The following is a 12,308-nucleotide window of genomic DNA, read 5'->3' as shown; positions in this document are numbered from 1 at the left end:
GGTTGATGAAAACAAAGGTAGCCTTTGTGAGTACTACTATAGCCAAGAAAAATACACGGGAGAGAGCGATAGTAAATTTTGTGAGAACTGTATAGGCCTAAGAAAGGATAACACACGCATCCGAAGGTTTTAAGAATGGTGTATTCAGGAGGTTTGTTGTATAGTTTTTTTATAAAGGGGGTGAAAATTGAGAAGCAAGGTGAAAACTGAGAAGCAGGTTGATAGTACGATTGTGGAGATATGTTGCGGTTTAGAATACGTGTTCCCAGAAAAGTTGTGGGAGGGAGGATTGAGCCAACAAGGTGAGACCCTTTTCGATAATTATGCGATTTGGTCATTGGACTGCCCTGTTTTGTTCATGGGTATGTGGACAGGAGATACGATAGTCAATGCCATGGGTTTGCAAGAAGTTTGACAGATTTCTATATTCTCCCCCCATTCGGATTGTAAAGCTTTAATGTTGTGGTTAAATTGAGTTTTAACCATCATTAAAAATTTGAAAAGTGTAGAGAAAACTTGTGATTTTTGTGACAGAAAGTAAATCCACACATAATTCGTGCAATCATCAACAAAAAGTTAGAGAATAAAGGAACTGGACCCCAAACATCTGAGTACACTAAATCAAAAGGAGATGAAGAATGAATATGAGAAACAGGTAGATGTAAACGATGAGTTTTTCCCAGTTGATAGGAGTCGTACCCGATGCGGAAATTAATTAAGGATAGAGGAAACTAAAAGGAAGGGATGAGTTTTCGAAGTAGAGGCTCATGTGGGTGAGCAAGTCTTTTGTGCCAGCCATGAATCGAAGCGCGAACACCCGATGTCCGTTTTCGCCTGTCTTTCTTCCATTGCACTACTATCGATGAGATATTCGATTCTCATTTAGATTGTTTCGACTAAAAATTGCTCGATCTCATTATAGAACTTTGGGTTGCGTACTGCTAAGTTGAAACTTATAAATATCATAACTTCCTCATACAAAGTCAGATTTGGATGTTCTTTTTATGCACACTCTCGGTTTAATGTATTCTATGACTTTCGTTTAGATCACTAAGGCCAAATATCGCTCCATCGTAAATTCACTATTTACATTGTGCTGCGTCGTGCCGGTTCTATCGCAAAACTTCGACAGGTCATAACTTCTTCGTTGTAACTCGGATGTCGGCGTTCTTTATATGTACGGAATCCTTGTAACATATACTAAAACTTAGTTAAGATTACTCCTTCTAAATAATCATCCATCAAAAAGTCATTTTTGACGCTCATTGTCTCTAAATTGAATAACCCTGATCTACGGGCGTTACAATTGACTGCATATGCAATATCTGGATGGGTGATTGTAGCATATTGGAGTGAACCCACATTTTGACGAAAGTGTGTCGGGTCATGAAATGGTTCGCCATCTTTGTACAAAAGAGAACCCAAATCAAATGGGTGGAAAGTAGTGAAGAATCGGTCATTTTGCTTTGATCAAGGATGTCAAGAATATAACGTTATTGTGAGAAAACAAGACTAGTAGCATTACATATGATTTGAAGACCCAAGAAATGGTGTAATCGTCCAAGATCTTTGAGATCAAACATCTTATGAAGATGGTTGATGAAGCATTGAATTTTAACTGCATCGTATCCTATGATAATGACATCATCGACATACACCAAGATGTAAATAACGGTGGTTGGACTGATGTGAAAAAATAGTGAAGTATTGGATTGACAGCCTTTAAACCCTTGACCAACAAGATAGGTTTTGAGCTTGCTGAACCATGCTCTTGGAGTCTGTTTAACACCATAAAGGGCTTTATTGAGTCTACATACATAGTGGGCTTTGACAGGGTCTTCAAATCCGCGTGGTTGTTTCATGTAGATGACTTCGTTTAGATCACTGTTGATGAACACATTGTTTCTGTCAAGTTGTCTAAGTGACCATCCTTGAGATTGAGCTATAGAAACAACAAGCCGGATAGTGGTGAGTTTAATGACCGAATTCATGGTTTCAAAGTAATCAACATTAGCCTCTTGAGTGGACCCTTGATCTACCAATCGTACCTTGTGACGTTCAATGGTGTTGTCTGAACGTCGTTTCATCCTGAAAATCTACTTACAACAAATAACATTGGCATTATTAGGAAAAGAAACAATAGACCACGTGTTATATCACATGAGAGCATCATATTCATGTTACATAGCTTGTTACCAACAGGGATGTTTAATGGCTTGAGAGAAGAGTCGAGGTTCGTAATTAGATTTGTCGGAGGTATAGGTTTGAAAAACTTTGGGTTTTAGAGAGTTGGTTCGGGCTCTAGTAAGCATAGGATTCGTGTTGGAGGGTCAGGGAGATAGTGAGATGTGGAAGGTTGATTTGATGGAGAGGGAGAAGGGAGAGTAGAGGTGATAGGAGAGGTAGTAGATGGAGGCGTTGTGGGAACGATGGAAGTAGCAAAATTGGAGGTGGTGGATGATAATGATGATGGATGAGATGGTGAATAGAGATAGGAAAGGGAGGTTACATGTATCAGTAAATCTGTGGTAACATGATGAGAAGGAGACGACGAATGTGGAAGTGAAACCGAGAGTAGAAAAGGAAAAAAAATTCATTAAAACAACATGTCATGAGACATAGAGGCATGATGAGGGTTGATGAAAACAAAGGTAGCCTTTGTGAGTACTACTATAGCCAAGAAAAATACATGGGAGAGAGCGATAGTAAATTTTGTGAGAACTGTATGGGCCTAAGAAAGGATAACACACGCATCCGAAGGTTTTAAGAATGGTGTATTCAGGAGGTTTGTTGTATAGTTTTTTTATAAAGGGGGTGAAAATTGAGAAGCAAGGTGAAAACTGAGAAGCAGCTTGATAGTACGATTGTGGAGATATGTTGCGGTTTAGAATACGTGTTCCCAGAAAAGTTGTGGGAGGGAGGATTAAGCCAACAAGGTGAGACCCTTTTCGATAATTATGCGATTTGGTCATTGGACTGCCCCGTTTTGTTCGTGGGTATGTGGACAGGAGATACGATAGTCAATGCCATGGGTTTGCAAGAAGTTTGACAAATTTCTATATTCTCCCCCCATTCGGATTGTAAAGCTTTAATGTTGTGGTTAAATTGACTTTTAACCATCATTACAAATTTGAAAAGTGTAGAGAAAACATGTGATTTTTGTGACAGAAAGTAAGTCCACACATAATTCGTGCAATCATCAACAAAAAGTTAGAGAATAAAGGAACTGGACCCCAAACATCTGAGTACACTAAATCAAAAGGAGATGAAGAATGAATATGAGAAACAGGTAGATGTAAACGATGACTTTTTCCCAGTTGATAGGAGTCGTACCCGATGCGGAAATTAATTAAGGATAGAGGAAACTAAAAGGAAGGGATGAGTTTTCGAAGTAGAGGCTCATGTGGGTGAGCAAGTCTTTTGTGCCAGCCATGAATCGAAGCGCGAACACCCGATGTCCGTTTTCGCCTGTCTTTCTTCCATTGCACTACTATCGATGAGATATTCGATTCTCATTTAGATTGTTTCGACTAAAAATTGCTCGATCTCATTATAGAACTTTGGGTTGCGTACTGCTAAGTTGAAACTTATAAATATCATAACTTCCTCATACGAAGTCAGATTTGGATGTTCTTTTTATGCACACTCTCGGTTTAATGTATTCTATGACTTTCGTTTAGATCACTAAGGCCAAATATCGCTCCATCGTAAATTCACTATTTACATTGCGTTGCGTCGTGCCGGTTCTATCGCAAAACTTCGACAGGTCATAACTTCTTCGTTGTAACTCGGATGTCGGCGTTCTTTATATGTACGGAATCCTTGTAACATATACTAAGACTTAGTTAAGATTACTCCTTCTAAATAATCATCCATCAAAAAGTCATTTTTGACGCTCATTGTCTCTAAATTGAATAACCCTGATCTACGGGCGTTACAATTGACTGCATATGCAATATCTGGATGGGTGATTGTAGCATATTGGAGTGAACCCACATTTTGACGAAAGTGTGTCGGGTCATGAAATGGTTCGCCATCTTTGTACAAAAGAGAACCCAAATCAAATGGGTGGAAAGTAGTGAAGAATCGGTCATTTTGCTTTGATCAAGGATGTCAAGAATATAACGTTATTGTGAGAAAACAAGACTAGTAGCATTACATATGATTTGAAGACCCAAGAAATGGTGTAATCGTCCAAGATCTTTGAGATCAAACATCTTATGAAGATGGTTGATGAAGCATTGAATTTTAACTGCATCGTATCCTATGATAATGACATCATCGACATACACCAAGATGTAAATAACGGTGGTTGGACTGATGTGAAAAAATAGTGAAGTATTGGATTGACAGCCTTTAAACCCTTGACCAACAAGATAGGTTTTGAGCTTGCTGAACCATGCTCTTGGAGTCTGTTTAACACCATAAAGGGCTTTATTGAGTCTACATACATAGTGGGCTTTGACAGGGTCTTCAAATCCGCGTGGTTGTTTCATGTAGATGACTTCGTTTAGATCACTGTTGATGAACACATTGTTTCTGTCAAGTTGTCTAAGTGACCATCCTTGAGATTGAGCTATAGAAACAACAAGCCGGATAGTGGTGAGTTTAATGACCGAATTCATGGTTTCAAAGTAATCAACATTAGCCTCTTGAGTGGACCCTTGATCTACCAATCGTACCTTGTGACGTTCAATGGTGTTGTCTGAACGTCGTTTCATCCTGAAAATCTACTTACAACAAATAACATTGGCATTATTAGGAAAAGAAACAATAGACCATGTGTTATATCACATGAGAGCATCATATTCATGTTACATAGCTTGTTACCAACAGGGATGTTTAATGGCTTGAGAGAAGAGTCGAGGTTCGTAATTAGATTTGTCGGAGGTATAGGTTTGAAAAACTTTGGGTTTTAGAGAGTTGGTTCGGGCTCTAGTAAGAATAGGATTCGTGTTGGAGGGTCAGGGAGATAGTGAGATGTGGAAGGTTGATTTGATGGAGAGGGAGAAGGGAGAGTAGAGGTGATAGGAGAGGTAGTAGATGGAGGCGTTGTGGGAACGATGGAAGTAGCAAAATTGGAGGTGGTGGATGATAATGATGATGGATGAGATGGTGAATAGAGATAGGAAAGGGAGGTTACATGTATCAGTAAATCTGTGGTAACATGATGAGAAGGAGACGACGAATGTGGAAGTGAAACCGAGAGTAGAAAAGGAAAAAAAATTCATTAAAACAACATGTCATGAGACATAGAGGCATGATGAGGGTTGATGAAAACAAAGGTAGCCTTTGTGAGTACTACTATAGCCAAGAAAAATACATGGGAGAGAGCGATAGTAAATTTTGTGAGAACTGTATGGGCCTAAGAAAGGATAACACACGCATCCGAAGGTTTTAAGAATGGTGTATTCAGGAGGTTTGTTGTATAGTTTTTTTATAAAGGGGGTGAAAATTGAGAAGCAAGGTGAAAACTGAGAAGCAGGTTGATAGTACGATTGTGGAGATATGTTGCGGTTTAGAATACGTGTTCCCAGAAAAGTTGTGGGAGGGAGGATTGAGCCAACAAGGTGAGACCCTTTTCGATAATTATGCGATTTGGTCATTGGACTGCCCTGTTTTGTTCGTGGGTACGTGGACAGGAGATACGATAGTCAATGCCATGGGTTTGCAAGAAGTTTGACAGATTTCTATATTCTCCCCCCATTCGGATTGTAAAGCTTTAATGTTGTGGTTAAATTGAGTTTTAACCATCATTACAAATTTGAAAAGTGTAGAGAAAACTTGTGATTTGTGTGACAGAAAGTAAATCCACACATAATTCGTGCAATCATCAACAAAAAGTTAGAGAATAAAGGAACTGGACCCCAAACATCTGAGTACACTAAATCAAAAGGAGATGAAGAATGAATATGATAAACAGGTAGATGTAAACGATGACTTTTTCCCAGTTGATAGGAGTCGTACCCGATGCGGAAATTAATTAAGGATAGAGGAAACTAAAAGGAAGGGATGAGTTTTCGAAGTAGAGGCTCATGTGGGTGAGCAAGTCTTTTGTGCCAGCCATGAATCGAAGCGCGGACACCCGATGTCCGTTTTCGCCTGTCTTTCTTCCATTGCACTACTATCGATGAGATATTCGATTCTCATTTAGATTGTTTCGACTTAAAATTGCTCGATCTCATTATAGAACTTTGGGTTGCGTACTGCTAAGTTGAAACTTATAAATACCATAACTTCCTCATACGAAGTCAGATTTGGATGTTCTTTTTATGCACACTCTCGGTTTAATGTATTCTATGACTTTCGTTTAGATCACTAAGGCCAAATATCGCTCCATCGTAAATTCACTATTTACATTGCGTTGCGTCGTGCCGGTTCTATCGCAAAACTTCGACAGGTCATAACTTCTTCATTGTAACTCGGATGTCGGCGTTCTTTATATGTACGGAATCCTTGTAACATATACTAAGACTTAGTTAAGATTACTCCTTCTAAATAATCATCCATCAAAAAGTCATTTTTGACGCTCATTGTCTCTAAATTGAATAACCCTGATCTACGGGCGTTACAATTGACTGCATATGCAATATCTGGATGGGTGATTGTAGCATATTGGAGTGAACCCACATTTTGACGAAAGTGTGTCGGGTCATGAAATGGTTCGCCATCTTTGTACAAAAGAGAACCCAAATCAAATGGGTGGAAAGTAGTGAAGAATCGGTCATTTTGCTTTGATCAAGGATGTCAAGAATATAACGTTATTGTGAGAAAACAAGACTAGTAGCATTACATATGATTTGAAGACCCAAGAAATGGTGTAATCGTCCAAGATCTTTGAGATCAAACATCTTATGAAGATGGTTGATGAAGCATTGAATTTTAACTGCATCGTATCCTATGATAATGACATCATCGACATACACCAAGATGTAAATAACGGTGGTTGGACTGATGTGAAAAAATAGTGAAGTATTGGATTGACAGCCTTTAAACCCTTGACCAACAAGATAGGTTTTGAGCTTGCTGAACCATGCTCTTGGAGTCTGTTTAACACCATAAAGGGCTTTATTGAGTCTACATACATAGTGGGCTTTGACAGGGTCTTCAAATCCGCGTGGTTGTTTCATGTAGATGACTTCGTTTAGATCACTGTTGATGAACACATTGTTTCTGTCAAGTTGTCTAAGTGACCATCCTTGAGATTGAGCTATAGAAACAACAAGCCGGATAGTGGTGAGTTTAATGACCGAATTCATGGTTTCAAAGTAATCAACATTAGCCTCTTGAGTGGACCCTTGATCTACCAATCGTACCTTGTGACGTTCAATGGTGTTGTCTGAACGTCGTTTCATCCTGAAAATCTACTTACAACAAATAACATTGGCATTATTAGGAAAAGAAACAATAGACCATGTGTTATATCACATGAGAGCATCATATTCATGTTACATAGCTTGTTACCAACAGGGATGTTTAATGGCTTGAGAGAAGAGTCGAGGTTCGTAATTAGATTTGTCGGAGGTATAGGTTTGAAAAACTTTGGGTTTTAGAGAGTTGGTTCGGGCTCTAGTAAGAATAGGATTCGTGTTGGAGGGTCAGGGAGATAGTGAGATGTGGAAGGTTGATTTGATGGAGAGGGAGAAGGGAGAGTAGAGGTGATAGGAGAGGTAGTAGATGGAGGCGTTGTGGGAACGATGGAAGTAGCAAAATTGGAGGTGGTGGATGATAATGATGATGGATGAGATGGTGAATAGAGATAGGAAAGGGAGGTTACATGTATCAGTAAATCTGTGGTAACATGATGAGAAGGAGACGACGAATGTGGAAGTGAAACCGAGAGTAGAAAAGGAAAAAAAATTCATTAAAACAACATGTCATGAGACATAGAGGCATGATGAGGGTTGATGAAAACAAAGGTAGCCTTTGTGAGTACTACTATAGCCAAGAAAAATACATGGGAGAGAGCGATAGTAAATTTTGTGAGAACTGTATGGGCCTAAGAAAGGATAACACACGCATCCGAAGGTTTTAAGAATGGTGTATTCAGGAGGTTTGTTGTATAGTTTTTTTATAAAGGGGGTGAAAATTGAGAAGCAAGGTGAAAACTGAGAAGCAGGTTGATAGTACGATTGTGGAGATATGTTGCGGTTTAGAATACGTGTTCCCAGAAAAGTTGTGGGAGGGAGGATTGAGCCAACAAGGTGAGACCCTTTTCGATAATTATGCGATTTGGTCATTGGACTGCCCTGTTTTGTTCGTGGGTACGTGGACAGGAGATACGATAGTCAATGCCATGGGTTTGCAAGAAGTTTGACAGATTTCTATATTCTCCCCCCATTCGGATTGTAAAGCTTTAATGTTGTGGTTAAATTGAGTTTTAACCATCATTACAAATTTGAAAAGTGTAGAGAAAACTTGTGATTTGTGTGACAGAAAGTAAATCCACACATAATTCGTGCAATCATCAACAAAAAGTTAGAGAATAAAGGAACTGGACCCCAAACATCTGAGTACACTAAATCAAAAGGAGATGAAGAATGAATATGATAAACAGGTAGATGTAAACGATGACTTTTTCCCAGTTGATAGGAGTCGTACCCGATGCGGAAATTAATTAAGGATAGAGGAAACTAAAAGGAAGGGATGAGTTTTCGAAGTAGAGGCTCATGTGGGTGAGCAAGTCTTTTGTGCCAGCCATGAATCGAAGCGCGGACACCCGATGTCCGTTTTCGCCTGTCTTTCTTCCATTGCACTACTATCGATGAGATATTCGATTCTCATTTAGATTGTTTCGACTTAAAATTGCTCGATCTCATTATAGAACTTTGGGTTGCGTACTGCTAAGTTGAAACTTATAAATACCATAACTTCCTCATACGAAGTCAGATTTGGATGTTCTTTTTATGCACACTCTCGGTTTAATGTATTCTATGACTTTCGTTTAGATCACTAAGGCCAAATATCGCTCCATCGTAAATTCACTATTTACATTGCGTTGCGTCGTGCCGGTTCTATCGCAAAACTTCGACAGGTCATAACTTCTTCGTTGTAACTCGGATGTCGGCGTTCTTTATATGTACGGAATCCTTGTAACATATACTAAGACTTAGTTAAGATTACTCCTTCTAAATAATCATCCATCAAAAAGTCATTTTTGACGCTCATTGTCTCTAAATTGAATAACCCTGATCTACGGGCGTTACAATTGACTGCATATGCAATATCTGGATGGGTGATTGTAGCATATTGGAGTGAACCCACATTTTGACGAAAGTGTGTCGGGTCATGAAATGGTTCGCCATCTTTGTACAAAAGAGAACCCAAATCAAATGGGTGGAAAGTAGTGAAGAATCGGTCATTTTGCTTTGATCAAGGATGTCAAGAATATAACGTTATTGTGAGAAAACAAGACTAGTAGCATTAGATATGATTTGAAGACCCAAGAAATGGTGTAATCGTCCAAGATCTTTGAGATCAAACATCTTATGAAGATGGTTGATGAAGCATTGAATTTTAACTGCATCGTATCCTATGATAATGACATCATCGACATACACCAAGATGTAAATAACGGTGGTTGGACTGATGTGAAAAAATAGTGAAGTATTGGATTGACAGCCTTTAAACCCTTGACCAACAAGATAGGTTTTGAGCTTGCTGAACCATGCTCTTGGAGTCTGTTTAACACCATAAAGGGCTTTATTGAGTCTACATACATAGTGGGCTTTGACGGGGTCTTCAAATCCGCGTGGTTGTTTCATGTAGATGACTTCGTTTAGATCACTGTTGATGAACACATTGTTTCTGTCAAGTTGTCTAAGTGACCATCCTTGAGATTGAGCTATAGAAACAACAAGCCGAATAGTGGTGAGTTTAATGACCGAATTCATGGTTTCAAAGTAATCAACATTAGCCTCTTGAGTGGACCCTTGATCTACCAATCGTACCTTGTGACGTTCAATGGTGTTGTCTGAACGTCGTTTCATCCTGAAAATCTACTTACAACAAATAACATTGGCATTATTAGGAAAAGAAACAATAGACCATGTGTTCTTTCACATGAGATCATCATATTCATGTTACATAGCTTGTTGCCAACAGGGATGTTTAATGGCTTGAGAGAAGAGTCGAGGTTCGTAATTAGATTTGTCGGAGGTATAGGTTTGAAAAACTTTGGGTTTTAGAGAGTTGGTTCGGGCTCTAGTAAGCATAGGATTCGTGTTGGAGGGTCAGGGAGATAGTGAGATGTGAAAGGTTGATTTGATGGAGAGGGAGAGGGGAGAGTAGAGGTGATAGGAGAGGTAGTAGATGGAGGCGTTGTGGGAACGATGGAAGTAGCGAAATTGGAGGTGGTGGATGATAATGATGATGGATGAGATGGTGAATAGAGATAGGAAAGGGAGGTTACATGTATCAGTAAATCTGTGGTAACATGATGAGAAGGAGACGACGAATGTGGAAGTGAAACCGAGAGTAGAAAAGGAAAAAAAATTCATTAAAACAACATGTCATGAGACATAGAGGCATGATGAGGGTTGATGAAAACAAAGGTAGCCTTTGTGAGTACTACTATAGCCAAGAAAAATACATGGGAGAGAGCGATAGTAAATTTTTTGAGAACTGTATGGGCCTAAGAAAGGATAACACACGCATCCGAAGGTTTTAAGAATGGTGTATTCAGGAGGTTTGTTGTATAGTTTTTTTATAAAGGGGGTGAAAATTGAGAAGCAAGGTGAAAACTGAGAAGCAGCTTGATAGTACGATTGTGGAGATATGTTGCGGTTTAGAATACGTGTTCCCAGAAAAGTTGTGGGAGGGAGGATTGAGCCAACAAGGTGAGACCCTTTTCGATAATTATGCGATTTGGTCATTGGACTGCCCTGTTTTGTTCGTGGGTACGTGGACAGGAGATACGATAGTCAATGCCATGGGTTTGCAAGAAGTTTGACAGATTTCTATATTCTCCCCCCATTCGGATTGTAAAGCTTTAATGTTGTGGTTAAATTGAGTTTTAACCATCATTACAAATTTGAAAAGTGTAGAGAAAACTTGTGATTTGTGTGACAGAAAGTAAATCCACACATAATTCGTGCAATCATCAACAAAAAGTTAGAGAATAAAGGAACTGGACCCCAAACATCTGAGTACACTAAATCAAAAGGAGATGAAGAATGAATATGATAAACAGGTAGATGTAAACGATGACTTTTTCCCAGTTGATAGGAGTCGTACCCGATGCGGAAATTAATTAAGGATAGAGGAAACTAAAAGGAAGGGATGAGTTTTCGAAGTAGAGGCTCATGTGGGTGAGCAAGTCTTTTGTGCCAGCCATGAATCGAAGCGCGGACACCCGATGTCCGTTTTCGCCTGTCTTTCTTCCATTGCACTACTATCGATGAGATATTCGATTCTCATTTAGATTGTTTCGACTTAAAATTGCTCGATCTCATTATAGAACTTTGGGTTGCGTACTGCTAAGTTGAAACTTATAAATACCATAACTTCCTCATACGAAGTCAGATTTGGATGTTCTTTTTATGCACACTCTCGGTTTAATGTATTCTATGACTTTCGTTTAGATCACTAAGGCCAAATATCGCTCCATCGTAAATTCACTATTTACATTGCGTTGCGTCGTGCCGGTTCTATCGCAAAACTTCGACAGGTCATAACTTCTTCGTTGTAACTCGGATGTCGGCGTTCTTTATATGTACGGAATCCTTGTAACATATACTAAGACTTAGTTAAGATTACTCCTTCTAAATAATCATCCATCAAAAAGTCATTTTTGACGCTCATTGTCTCTAAATTGAATAACCCTGATCTACGGGCGTTACAATTGACTGCATATGCAATATCTGGATGGGTGATTGTAGCATATTGGAGTGAACCCACATTTTGACGAAAGTGTGTCGGGTCATGAAATGGTTCGCCATCTTTGTACAAAAGAGAACCCAAATCAAATGGGTGGAAAGTAGTGAAGAATCGGTCATTTTGCTTTGATCAAGGATGTCAAGAATATAACGTTATTGTGAGAAAACAAGACTAGTAGCATTAGATATGATTTGAAGACCCAAGAAATGGTGTAATCGTCCAAGATCTTTGAGATCAAACATCTTATGAAGATGGTTGATGAAGCATTGAATTTTAACTGCATCGTATCCTATGATAATGACATCATCGACATACACCAAGATGTAAATAACGGTGGTTGGACTGATGTGAAAAAATAGTGAAGTATTGGATTGACAGCCTTTAAACCCTTGACCAACAAGATAGGTTTTGAGCTTGCTGAACCATGCTCT

The sequence above is a fragment of the Lactuca sativa genome, chromosome 9, assembly GCF_002870075.4.
Source record: "Lactuca sativa cultivar Salinas chromosome 9, Lsat_Salinas_v11, whole genome shotgun sequence".
Classification (NCBI taxonomy): domain Eukaryota; kingdom Viridiplantae; phylum Streptophyta; class Magnoliopsida; order Asterales; family Asteraceae; genus Lactuca; species Lactuca sativa.
Note: the sequence above shows the minus strand (reverse complement) of the source record.